Raw genomic sequence first — 12,495 nt, 5'->3', positions numbered from 1 at the left:
CATTGGTTGGAATGCACCTTGGGATGTCCTGACGATATATAGACACAAGTTCATAGGAAATGGGATTTAGGAGCTGGCGTAAGCCATGTGGTCCTTTGAACCTGCTCTACCAATCAATGGTTGATCTATTTGTGGTCTCAACTCCATTTTCTTTTTTGCTGCCCTTGACTCCCCTGCTTCTCAAAAGCCTATCTCACTCTGCCTGGGATAAGATCAGTCATCCAGCTGTGGTATAATGAGATTTGTGGAAATCATGGTGGTGTAACTTATTGCTTTGATATCAGTAACAGCAGTGTGGGGTGAGTTTGTGAAGAGAGAGGTCTTAGACACTGCACGAGAGAGTTGTATTTGATAGCCTACCATGTAAAGATGTAAATAAAAGGAGTGTTACAGCGCAGAAGGAATTGAGGGGCCTTAGTAAGAGATAAGGAGCAAGCAGCCTCAGGGACAGTGCCCATGCAGATACCAACAGCCAGAGATACTCCAGACCAGTGTCTCTGTGTGCAGGGAGCAGAATTGGCTGCTCAGGATAAAGCAAACAGCCTCCACTGTTTTCCAGTCCCAAATGACCCTCTGAAAGAAAGTTTCACCTCACCTCTGCCTGGAACGGAAATCTTGATTCTTTTAAATTGTTTTCTCTGGTGTGAAGGGTTCAGGTTGTGCAATTGGTTCTACCTCTGGGCTAAAAATCATTCTGGGTTTGAATCCAACCCAGGGAGTTGTTGGTCATGGAAGATGCATTTGTAATCTAGCCAAACAAATTGATTGTGTGCAGGTCCTTCTGATAAGCCAATGGCAAGTGATAAGTGCAGGAGAGTCTCCTGGTCAGCCATCCTGCAGAAGGCAGTGACAGACTATTGCAGTAATTTGCCCAGAACCATGGACTAACCTGATGGAAATCCATCAGGAACAAGCTGATGAGAAAAGACACACCCCTGTCCTAGTCTCCTCCAACAAAGGCAGAATTCTTTCTTGACATTCAATCAATCAAGCCCTACCAAGATCTTATACATTTCAATTTGATCACCTCTCATCCTTCTAAACTCCAAACTATACAGTGAAGTTCATTCTTGGCTTATTCTGGAGGTATTTATTAGTATGTTTTGCCTTTTTGCTACATATAAATGTCTCAATAGAATTTGTTAAACCAGTTTCCACTGTGTAGAATGAGTGTTTTTGTATGAACATGATCCTGCTCCTGTGTGTGTGACTGGCTGATTAAGAGAGTGGTGCTATAATAGGAATTCTACTACAACAGGAATTATTCTTTCTGCATAGGAACGGGTAGTTCAGTGTCTCCAGCTCGACTCTAAACTACAGCTTTACCCAATACAGTCACATCCAGTGCAAACCAGCCCCACACCACTTAGAGAGGATTAGAAGGGTTTAGATACACAAAAGATAATTGAATGAGGGTTGTTAATTACTTATATATTTCTGACATTCAATGTGTTAATTAATTAGATGCAAAATAATAAGTAAATGTTGAGTTTTCTGGTTAAGATATTACAACTTACAACTTTGACATTGACATTAATGCAATTAGTTGATGGTTGTCATTCTTCATCCAATAGAAGTGGGTGACCACTGTAAACAGAGATATTTAAAGTGATTGTGTATGTGTAAGAGCAGGCTGAAGTCATACTCTTGTTGAATGGCAGAAGAAGCAAGGGATGGTGCTATTATCCTCTGGCCTGTATTCTCCTGTCTCTGATCTCCATTGCTCAGGCTTCACAGCACAAATACGCCCTCACTGCATTTATGTGACCACCTTCCAAGACTGGTGCCATCCACTTTCTCAGTGCTTCAACTCATTGTCAGTTTCAATTTATGTGTTAGCCAGGAAGCCCTTTGATTGACTGATGGCCTCAATAGGCTCCAACACCAAGGAATCACCAATGACATGTCCTGAAATATGTATGTGAGCAGTTTGACCTTCGACAATATCTGGAAACTGATAGAATCAGGATTAGTGGTCATTTTACTGCCTGCCCTACCTTTTTCCTAGTTTGAAAGTTCATTCACCCAATCTTACACAATTCAAATGTTAATGGACAGGGGTCTAATCACATCATCCCACCTGGCCTCATGGGTTCCCTGTCCAGGGAGCTGGTTAATATGACTTCTCTTGTTTGTCATTTATATATATATACAATTTCGATGAGAATATAGGAGGCATGGTTACTAAGTTTGGGGATGACACCAAAATTGGTGGTATAATGGATAGTGAAGAAGAACAATAGGGTTGTGATCAGCTTAGCCATCGGGCCAAGGAGTGACAGATGAAGTTTAATTTAGATAAATGTGAGGTGTTGCATTTCGGTAAGACAAATCAGGGCAGGACTTTTGCAGTTAATGGTAGGGCCCTGGGGAGTGTTGTCGAACAGAGAGACCTCGGGTTTCCTTGAAAGTGGCATCGCAGGTGGACAAGGTGTTGAAGAAGGCATTTGGCATGCTTGCCTTCATTGATCAGAACATTGAGGTTTGGAGTTGGGGTGTCATATTGGGGCTGTATAGGACATTGGTGAGGCCACTTTTGGAATACTGTGTACAGTTCTGGTCACTCTACTAAAGGAGGGATATTATTTAATTGGAGAGGGTGCAGAAAAGATTTACAAGGATGATACCAGGACTGGAGATTTGTGGAGAGGCTGGATAGGCTGCGATCTTTTTTCCCTGGAGCGTAGGAGGTTTAGGGGTGACCTTATATAGTTTTATAAAATCATGAGGGATATAGATAGGGTAAATAGTCATGGTCTTTTCCTTAGCCTAACATTGCAACTACCCTCAAAACTACAGGGCATAACTTTTAGATGATGGGAGAAAGTTTTAAAGGGACCTGAGGGGTAATTATTTCTCACAGAGGGTGGTTCATATGCAGAATGAACTGCCAGAGGAAGTGGTAGATGCAGGTACAGTAACAACATTAAAAGACATTTGGACAGGGACATGAATAGGAAAGGATTTGAGGAACATGGGCCAAACATAGGCAGGTGGTACTAGTTTAATTTGGGAACCTTGGTTGAATGGATCAGTTGGACCGTACGGTCTTTTTAGATGCTGTATGACTGTACAACTCTGTAGTTACTATTGGCTAAATATGAAATTAGTTGTTTTAATTGAAGGCTTTGTGAACAGCGAGGGACCATTTTTCCCGGAAAGTGTTAATTTCCAACAGGTTGTTTCTCCTTGAGGAACGTGAGGATAGTGAAAGGACATTCAAATCTATTTGTTCCCCTCTTTCCAGCAAACCTTAGGATGTATCGAATTGTACATCCATGACCTAACTGACCTGTGATTCACAATGACATTCACTCCATACTGCTGCTATTAACAAAGTACTGCTTTTCTAAACAAGAAATAATAGCATTGCCTGCAATTTTCATTCTGCACAGAAAGATAGCTGGCGCATATTGTGACTCCAAACTCTTCATAAAATTGTCTGCAGAGAGAAAACACATCAGTCTATCATTGATGGATGGATAACCTTCATCAGCTGGCATCTCTCACTGATTATTAATTTAATAATATGTTCCCTCCCTTTAACATTTACCTCTCAGCTGGACGCATTCTAATGATCTTTGATTGACTGACAGCCTCAATATTTCTTTAACTAACCGTGAAAAGATCTTTGAAGTTATGGAATTATACAGAGAGAGGCCATTAGGCCAATTGTAACCATGCTGGCACTTTGACAGAGAGAGACGTGATTAGTCCCATTCACTTGCCCGTTTCCCTGGACAGAGTCAGGATTTTGTTCATAATGTTTCCAAGTATTTCCTTTTGACTCATACTATGCAATTTGTTTCCATTCATCTTTAATGCTGACAACTCGCTGTGTGAAAGTAACTTTTCCCTACTGGTTCCTTTGCTTGTTTGCTCTGACATGGCCTCAAAGACCCTTCACTGAGAATCCCAATTCCACATTCCTCGCTGACTTGTGGAAATCTTCTCGACAGTATTCTGTTCTGTGCAGAAGGGTTGATGTACCGATAGCTTGCAGATGCATCACCATCTCTAGCCTTGTCCACCATCCAGACATTCCATGGTGAGACCACCCACCCTGCTCCCACCCCCACCAGCCATCCATCCGGAAGTGGCAGAGACACCAGCTAGAAGTGAGGAGGGAGCATTGTCAATGTGGGAGTTTTCCCTTTTACCATTGGGGTCTTGACGTGGAGGCACTGTCATTGTGGTTCACAAACTGTCAGTCCATCTCTGCGAGTCCGTGTACTATTTGAACAGGGGATGTGTTCGGTTATAACCAACATGAATTCTGAGGGACAGAATGTATCTGCAGTTGAAGAGACACAGATTAATCAGAGAGAGCCAACAAGGACTTGTTCAGGAAGGGTTGCGTTTGGCAAGTTTAGTTGAATTTTCTTTTAGAAATAATCAGGAGTGTTGATTCGGGTGATGTCTTTGATGTGGTCTGCGGACTTTAGTAAGGCTAATGGTAAGGTCCCTCGTGGCAGACTGGTCAAGGAGGTAAGGGCGCATGGGATTTGACACACATTTCCTGCAGTGGGCTATTCCTGCGGTCTGTCAACATTGCAAGCTCACTGCATTGCCCTCTTTGTGATCCACCAAAGTGAGCCTTGGAGTGCTCTGACACCCGTCCACCACCCACGTCCCAACACTACTGTGCTTCCCCTGACTGCTCTTGAAACCAAGACAGCATTTGGCCAAGTGCGGCATCAAGGAATCCTGGATAAACAGGAGCTGGTGGGAATTAGAGGCAACAATCTTTGTTGGTTAGAGTCATACCTGGCACAAAGGAAGATGGTCGTACCTTGTGATCCTCTCCCCTAGCCTCCGTTGCACTGGGCTCGAGCAATGCAGCATAGGCCTGTATGCTCGCCCTGTCTCTCCATGGATGTAACCATCCTGTCCATGGATGAAGCCATGGGCATCAAATGTCTGGGACACATCAGAATCCATGACTTCTCCATACCCTTTAGACCACTGGAATACCATTCCATTGGTAAACTCCTACCAACAGTTAACTTGACGGATGTATTCTGGATTTGATGCAGTGGGTATTCCTGCAAAGTTGGAAACAAGTCAAGGCAAACCAAGAAAGCAGAGCCTTCAGCAGCTGCCAAAAGAGGCTCCAGGGTCAGTGCCAAAAGGAGAAGCTGGCCAGGAGGTAGGCATCCAGGGAAGGTATTGTTGGAGATGTGGCAGCACATCTTCAGCATGAAAACTGACTACTTGTGAGTATCAGAGAGCCAGTCCCACAGACAGCTGATGTTGTCCCAGCAAGCAGTCACAGGGATATGTAGCCAGACCGTGATGCCACATGGATTTGCCAGGAAAGCCTTGCCGGTGCCCACAAGGTGATGCTTAGTTTCTCTACCATCATTGTACCCTGGGCACCACAAGCAACATACGCAATATTTGTCATCCCTGTAATAGAATGGCTGCATAATGGAGGTGGGTACTGCCTTCTGCCATCACGTGAATGAAGTAATCCAACTCTCCTCAGAAAGGGGGCAGATAGGAGGCAAGCTCATTGGATTCTGGGCTATCTCTGAAGTGTGAGGGATCACGTACCACCCTCCGGTGGCCTTTAGAGCCCACAAAGACCAGTTAGCTGCACATGTGCATCACAAGGGCCTCCAATCTTTCAGCATACAATGGGGCAGTGACCACAATGGAAGAACCATGCAGCTCGATGATCATTCCCAGGGAGCCCCGTTGGCTATTACATTTGGTGCAGCTGGCAAGTCAGTAGCTGGATCGTGGGTGGCAAGGCCTATCCTATCTGGGCCTTGCTAATGATACCTTCACAGAGAGGCACCTTCCCAGTGCACTGGTAGGGAGGTAGTATGCAGCAGAGACCTCCACAAGATCCATCATTGAGAAAACGATAGAAAATGTACTTCCACTGTGCTGCTCAGTCTGGAAAATTCTTCAGTATGCAGCACAGAGGGTATTGTGGACAGTAGTGCTTCCTCTGTACCATATCATCATGTAAGACGATGAGAGAGCATGCTCAGAGGCTGAATAGCCTGCTCCTGCTGTATGGAGAACTATCAAAACAGGTTGGAAGTGGGGGAGAGCACTGGTCCTTAGGCGAGGAAGAATTGGATTAGCCTCAGGCGGAGGTTATTATTTTGTATGAGCATTTATTGGATGCCAGGGCCAGAGAGAGGTGGACAACGGATACCAGATGCAATCAAATATACACCTGATTTGCTCAAGAGTGACATACCTATGTGACCAAGGTCCCATTGCCTGCTGGGGATGAGTACCCAACCAATGGAATAAGGATCTTTGTCTCACACACGCTCAGTTGTAAAGGTGGCCCCAAGGAAGTGTTTTCTATTTGGACATATACCAGTCAGCCAGGTGTGACCATGAATTCAGATCCTGCAGCTTCACTGCATGGCTTGAAGCACATCTACAGCAATTCATTTCTCCTCGTGGAGAGTAATCTTGGAATGTCTCCTTGACGATGTGCATCAGGGAGAGATAGCTGAGCCCTGGAGCAGGCATGAATGTGCTCCCTCCATCTCTGAGGGCAATGACTCCTCTCTGCCTCCCTGAGGAAAAAGGACAGCTACGTAGAGGTTCTCAGTCTTGTCTCCTTTAGCCATTACAGTATGGAGCCCATGGCTACAGCCACAGCAGAATATATGTTGGCCTTGGCTCTCCCCATTGGCATTGCCAAACTCTCCACATGCACCCACATGCCGGGGACATGGCAGAACCCAGGACGTTTGCCCAGAAAATTGTTGGAGATGTCTGGCATCTCTGCTTATGTTCCCTTACCTTCTGCTACAGGGTTCCTGAGGCTACAATCAAGGTCCCCTCATCAGGATGAGACAGACAGTGTCAGGGGTCATGGGTGCCACAGTTCCCCACCATTCACTGGGATGTGTGCTCCCAAATCTAAATGGGAGCCCTCTATAGGTGTACTGTACTGGTGGAAGCTGTGTCGGAGATAGATGATGGTGCATCCTCTGGCACAGGGTTGTCATTGTATGAACTTAATGAGTTAACAACAATGGGCCGTTTGACTCCTCCAGCCTACTGGACTATTCAGCAAGATCATAGCTGACCTAGTGATTCCACATTTCAGCCTCCGCACAATAACCTTTCACCCCCTTGCTTATCAACAATCCATCTCCCTTTGCCTTAAAAATATTCAAAGCCTCTCTTTTCAGCACCTTGCAAGGGCGAGAATTTCAAAGACTCCAGGCTGTGATTAAAAACTTCTCATCTCTATTATTAAACAGTGACTCCTCGATCTAGAATCACCATTGACCCTAGAGATGGTGAGTGTGAGTCTGCCTCCAGCAAGGAGCTTGATCTGAGGTGGCAATGGTTATGTTACCATTCAAAGCATAAGGAACTAAACACAGATACGTGACATTGAAGAATCCAACAAGTATTTCTTTCAACTGACTTTAATATAGCTAGAGAAGTGTCTTGGCCATTATTAAGCTACTAGTTTACACCAGAGCAGTGTGCTTTTGACAGTATGTCATGCTTCAAGTGATCCTCGTATAACAGGACCTCCAACAGCAAATGGTGACAGTGATGGAGGACACTGAACAAGAGAGCTGGGTTGTTCGCCATGACCTCCACCAACAGATGGCAATGGTGAGGGAGGGCAGCAGGAACAGTCAAGCGGCTTTTGCTGGAGAGAAATTTGATGGAAAGGAAGATCAGACAAAGAATTCCTCAGCTCAAAGTAGCTCACATTGTAATTCCATTTATATACTGTCAATAATTCCTTGTTTATCTTTAATTTCCCTTCTATTGACCTGATGCCCATGAAATGAAGAATCCCTGCTTTGTAATCTTTGGGCTGTCAGTGTGATCAAATATCATGATTCGGAGGTGCCGGTGTTGGACTGGGGTGTACAAAGTTAAAAACCACACAACACCAGGTTACAGTCCAACAGGTTTAATTGGAAGCACACTAGCTTTCGGAGCGACGCTCCTTCATCAGGTGATTGTGGAGGGCTCGATTTTTCAATGTATAATTTCAGTTACATCACACTGCAAATTTTTGCTATAAACTCTGTGTTACGATCGAGCCCTCCACAATCACCTGATGAAGGAGCGTCGCTCCGAAAGCTAGTGCTTCCAATTAAACCTGTTGGACTATAACCTGGTGTTGTGTGATTTTTAATCAAATATCATGTTACACTAAGAGAAGATGGAGTCTGAACCCTTTATGTTTCTCGTTTCACATCCTATGAATTTGTGATGATGGCATGGGAGTATCTCTTAAAGGTATACTGACCATGGAACATAACATGATACTGGTGTCTTCAGTGTTCTATCTCTGCAGAGGCCTAGGCCTTGGATTGTAAGGACCTAAAGTAGTGAAGAGCAAAAGAAGCCGCAAGAAGGATTTGCACAGTCTATAAGTGCTTCACATTTGTTGGGGCACCTCCTTCGTGCCCACATGCCAGCACCAGAACTGACTAACCATCCTACAGCCTTTTACGGTCGTGGAAGTTGTAGAATGTAATCCAAAATTCAGTCAACCACTGTGTTCAGTAAGTTTTAGTTTTATTTCCTCCACTTCATATTCTAGTTTTTGTTACATTGTCACTTCATGCTTCTTTACCAATGAAGAATTTCAGCAAAATATAGGTGTACACACCAGAGAGAGATACTTGAATTCGTCTTTCATGTACCTTTTCAATTATGACTATTCAGCTTTATATTTAAAAAGTTCTGAGCACTTGGTTTGTTAATTAGTTCCATTTTACTTTAATAGAAACAGCTCACAGTAACACTGGAAATCATACTTTCGAGAGATCCACAGTTCATTATGCAGGCCAAGTCTTTGAAATGGTACCAGCAGTAATACTTAAGTGACTCAGAAGTCAATATTCTTTTATAATATTGGATGTACTAATAAATATGATAGCACAAGCTTTAGTTGAATTCATAACTTCATCCTAACATTTGCTTTTTAATATACTTCTCGTTGCCTCACCTATCTCACAACTGATTTAATGATCTACCTGTGAACTGGTAAATGTTTGTGCAATCTTTCCCACACATATTTTGCACCTGCATGGATTAAATGTCTATCTGCAGTGGTTATTAATGCCATTGAATGCTTTTGCCCTATAAACTGCCACTAGCACAAATGAACAGTCTCTGTTCACAGAGCACAAAACAAAAGTGATATGGTTGTGTACAGAACTAAAATTTCAATTAAAAGAAAACCTGCTTTAAGAGTACAGTCTGGGTTCAGAATTAGTGTTTACAGAAAAAGTATTTTCAAAACATGAATCTTCATTCTAAACATATTCTACCTAAAAAAATTAAAGGGTTATTACTAACTGCATCCTTTTCTATTCAGATCTACTTAAAATAATTCTGTAATGTGCAATTATGGCAATTAATGTCTCATGGCTAATATCATTGGTGCTTTACCCAGGAAATGCTATGTGCCTTTGAGTGGGCAGTGAACCTAGCACCTTTAATATAACAGAATTTGTAGCCGTGACAGTGAAAGGCACCATTTCTTGCTCACAAGCAGCAAAGTGCTTCAGTATTTTACTTGGGCGCACAGATCCCCATTATCTAGTCTGAAATATTCAAAAATAGTTATAAAGTGAAGGTGACATTAAGTCCATGCAACCAAATTTGTGATTCAACAAATTAGTTTGGTCCACTGGTGAAGTTCATCAGTTGGAATTTGCTGATTGTCCACAGTTAAACATTTCAAGCAAAAGATTTGTAGGAGTTCAGGAGAATCTTTATCATATGTTCCAATTCCACGCAGAGGAATGAGTGTTGCATACTGGGTACATCAGTCAGCTTGTACCAGTTAATAGTTTCTTTGATCAAGTCAAGCTCTTTCAAGAGTTAATGTGACACCAGCCAAGTAAACATTCTCTCTCAACGACTCTGCATTTAGCACACTCAGCTGTAATTTTCTCTATTCAAGTGATTCTTTACTGTAGCCACTGCACACCAACTAAAAGAGGAGGGAAAATACAGCATGAAATTGGACATCATATACACGTTAATGCTTTCATCTTCTGTGTTCCGCAACTAACACCAATTTACAATTTATTAATATTACAAGTGAACTGAAGAATATTCTGGTACTCCAAATATTTTGCAAGACAGCTTAAGGAATTTTAATAATGCATACAACTCTTTCCTCAAGGTATTTCTCATGATAGTCTGGCCATTGGCCTACAGCTACATTAGGATCAATGTGCATGTAAAGCTTATTTACAAACAGTATTTGACAAAATGGTCTAATCCAGAGCCAAACACACCAATGACATATTAGCTTTGCTATGCCTTATTTGTGTTAAAATACAACTTGCCCCAACTCCCCCTCTTCACCCAAGGACAATTTAGGAATCAAGAAAAACATATTTTAATGGTTTTGCAGTTTCAATGGGAGTTGTAATTCTTGACAGTACAAATCTCTGAGAGCTGAGATCTTTGATATACTTGTATATAAGGTGTTACTGAAGCTAACAGATTGTTTAAGGAAATCAAGAAAGTGGAGCATTCTATAAAGCTAAATCATTAATGCCATTCTGAGTTTTTTTTAAACCACTTCAGTAAATGATTCTTTTTAAATTAAAAAGCTGGTACAAATACAAAATGATGAAACTGTTCAATAATCATTCAGAAATTCAACTAGTTTAATAATGTCACTTTATTAATTCTTAATTTCTTTACCGTTAGAAAAAAATGACAGCATAGTGGCCCAGTGGTTAGCACTGCTGCCTCACAGCGCCAGGGACCCAGGTTCAATTCCAGCATTGGGTGACTGTCTGTGTGGAGTTTGTACATTCTCCCCGTGTCTGCGTGAGGTTTCCTCCGGGTGCTCCGGTTTCCTCCCACAATCCAAATTTGTGCAGGTCAGGTGAATTGGCCATGCTAAATTGCCTGTGGTGTTAGGTGCATTAGTCAGAGAGAAATGGGTCTGGGTGAGTTACTCTTTGGACGGTCGGTGTGGACGTGTTGGGCCGAAGGGCCTGTTTCCACACTGTAGGGAATCTAATCTAACAAGAAGACTTCCTCAGCTAGTTAATGAACTGCACCATGTTCTCAAAGGGCAAATGAGAAAGAAAGACAGAAATGCTAATGTTATTTGCAATGGCCTCATCCTGAGAACAGCTTTTTTAAAAGAAAAAAAATTATGCTATGTCGCTGTCAAAATGCTAGCTTGAGAAAAATCATATTGCAACTGTCAGTGGACAAAGTCTGAAAATGGATACTCCATTATTCAGAGACATAAAAGCAACAGCTGCTTCAGAAAGAAGCCTTGTCACGTGTGCAGAGACTGCGAAATTACCACAAAATTCATGATTTCAAAGGAAATGATCAATTTTGTAGAACATTTTTGTAGAGCACAGGAAATGCTGTGAAATTAGCATTTTTTGTCTGAGCAAACTCAAGATCCAAATCAGTTCTGTGGAAGAGTCACCAGATCCCAAACATTAACTTTGATTTCTCTTCCCAGATGCTGCCAGTCCTGCTGAGATTTTAGAACATAGAACACAGAACAGTACAGCACAGAACAGGCCCTTCAGCCCACGATGTTGTGCCGACCACTGATCCTCTGTTTGAATTTCTGTTTTTGTTTCTGATTTGTAGCATCTGTAGTTATTTCGGTTTTTATTAAAATCAATGACTTTGGACAGCCAACCACATTGCCTGCAGTAAGCACTGATTATCACAAGGTAGCACCTTAGACCAAGTTATTTGCCCAATTCAGGTAGAATTGTAGGATCTTTTACAAACAGATTAAAAAAAACTGTAATAATTAGAAATTGCACTGCTGCTGTTAAATCTGCCAGCTTCAAGCCACACATTTATTCAAAAAAATCAAGAAGAAAACTTTCAAAGTGACAAGATGAGAAACTAATTTCCACTCTTATGACTGGTTAGCCCAGCCTTTGGGCTGTCCATGTGATCAAATATCATGTTACACTAAAGTAGATTAGATTACTTTACAGTGTGGAAACAGGCCCTTCGGCCCAACAAGTCCACACCGCCCCACCGAAGTGCAAACCCACCCATACCCCTACATTTACCCCTATTCCTAACACTACGGGCAATTTAACTTGGCCAATTCACCTGACCTGCACATCTTTGGACTGTGGGAGGAAACCGGAGCACCCGGAGGAAACCCACGCAGACACGGGGAGAACGTGCAAACTCCACACAGTCAGTCGCCTGAGGCGGGAATTGAACCCGGGTCTCTGGCGCTGTGAGGCAGCAGTGCTAACCACTGTGCCACCGTGCCGCCCACAATGTAAGATGGAGTCTGAGCCCATTATGTTCTCTGTTCACATGCTGTGAATTAGTGATGATGGCACGGGTGTATCTCGTAAAGACACACTGGCCATGGAACATGACACGACTATGGGAGATTTATTAGACCCAAAGCAGCCATTTTGTCACACATTAAAAGCCCAAAAACCATTTTTGGTTCTCATATTAATGTCTGCTTGCTCAGCTTGTACTTTCCTAGGCTCAGTGAGG

General features: G+C 42.7%; 1 long non-coding RNA gene across 1 annotated transcript in view; it reads left to right on the top strand.

The window, feature by feature from the left end:
• The window catches only part of LOC148145275 (uncharacterized), a 35,574-nt gene extending 23,542 nt beyond the window's left edge, over positions 1-12,032 (top strand). Inside the window, exon 3 of the long non-coding RNA XR_015761448.1 lies at positions 11,471-12,032. This is a non-coding gene — a long non-coding RNA (uncharacterized LOC148145275). The remainder of the gene's footprint in view (positions 1-11,470) is intronic.
• Positions 12,033-12,495: the final 463 nt, after the last annotated feature.

Source organism: Chiloscyllium plagiosum, unplaced genomic scaffold (genome assembly GCF_037043375.1).
Source record: "Chiloscyllium plagiosum isolate Xiang-an unplaced genomic scaffold, Cpla_swu_hap1 HiC_scaffold_25, whole genome shotgun sequence".
Taxonomy (NCBI): domain Eukaryota; kingdom Metazoa; phylum Chordata; class Chondrichthyes; order Orectolobiformes; family Hemiscylliidae; genus Chiloscyllium; species Chiloscyllium plagiosum.
This window is presented reverse-complemented; position numbering and strand designations above follow the sequence as displayed.